This window comes from Penaeus monodon, chromosome 29 (assembly GCF_015228065.2).
Source record: "Penaeus monodon isolate SGIC_2016 chromosome 29, NSTDA_Pmon_1, whole genome shotgun sequence".
NCBI classification, from domain to species: domain Eukaryota; kingdom Metazoa; phylum Arthropoda; class Malacostraca; order Decapoda; family Penaeidae; genus Penaeus; species Penaeus monodon.
In genome coordinates, this window is record NC_051414.1 from 1717023 (window position 1) to 1717510 (window position 488).

At 55.3% G+C, this 488-nt stretch overlaps 1 protein-coding gene across 2 annotated transcripts in view; it reads left to right on the top strand.

Moving 5' to 3' along the window:
- Positions 1-65: 65 nt before the first annotated feature.
- The window catches only part of LOC119591893 (glutamate receptor ionotropic, NMDA 2B-like), a 182298-nt gene continuing 181875 nt past the window's right edge, over positions 66-488 (top strand). For both annotated transcript variants that reach the window (XM_037940640.1, XM_037940642.1), the window contains exon 1: positions 66-365. The gene's annotated coding sequence lies outside the window, so the exon portion shown is untranslated. The remainder of the gene's footprint in view (positions 366-488) is intronic.

Here is a 488-nt window from a genome sequence, read left to right on the forward strand (position 1 = left end):
TTCCGTCCACGTGCGCGAGTGCCTACGGCCTCAGCCTTCGCCTCGTTCAGTAGTTGTCTGGATGCGGTGCTGAGTGGGTGTGTGCGCGCAGCTCCCTCGACTTCGGTGGTGACAGAGCTCCGTCGGATATGGGCGCTTAGTGCTCGACGTCAAGTCCGGAGGCGCAGAGGAGGACCTCCAAGCACCTGGTCGCAGAGAGAACGATCGCGAACTGTCGATTATTACTGGTTATCAGTCTAGCACATTATTTTCTCTAATCGTCACGATGCTTTTTAGCCACACTTAGCCAAGAGAGGAGCTAATCCTGCCCTTCCTGGGAGCTAAAAGGGCCGGACTCCATTTCGACGGCAGGAAATACGCAACAGGTAAACCACTATTTCGTCGGGCTACTTGTTGATACATTGTTGCTCTTACGCGCCGAGCAGAGGCGAACGCGGTGTCTGGCGCCCGTGGAGGAGGCTGCAGTAAAGGGAAGGGTTATGGTATTT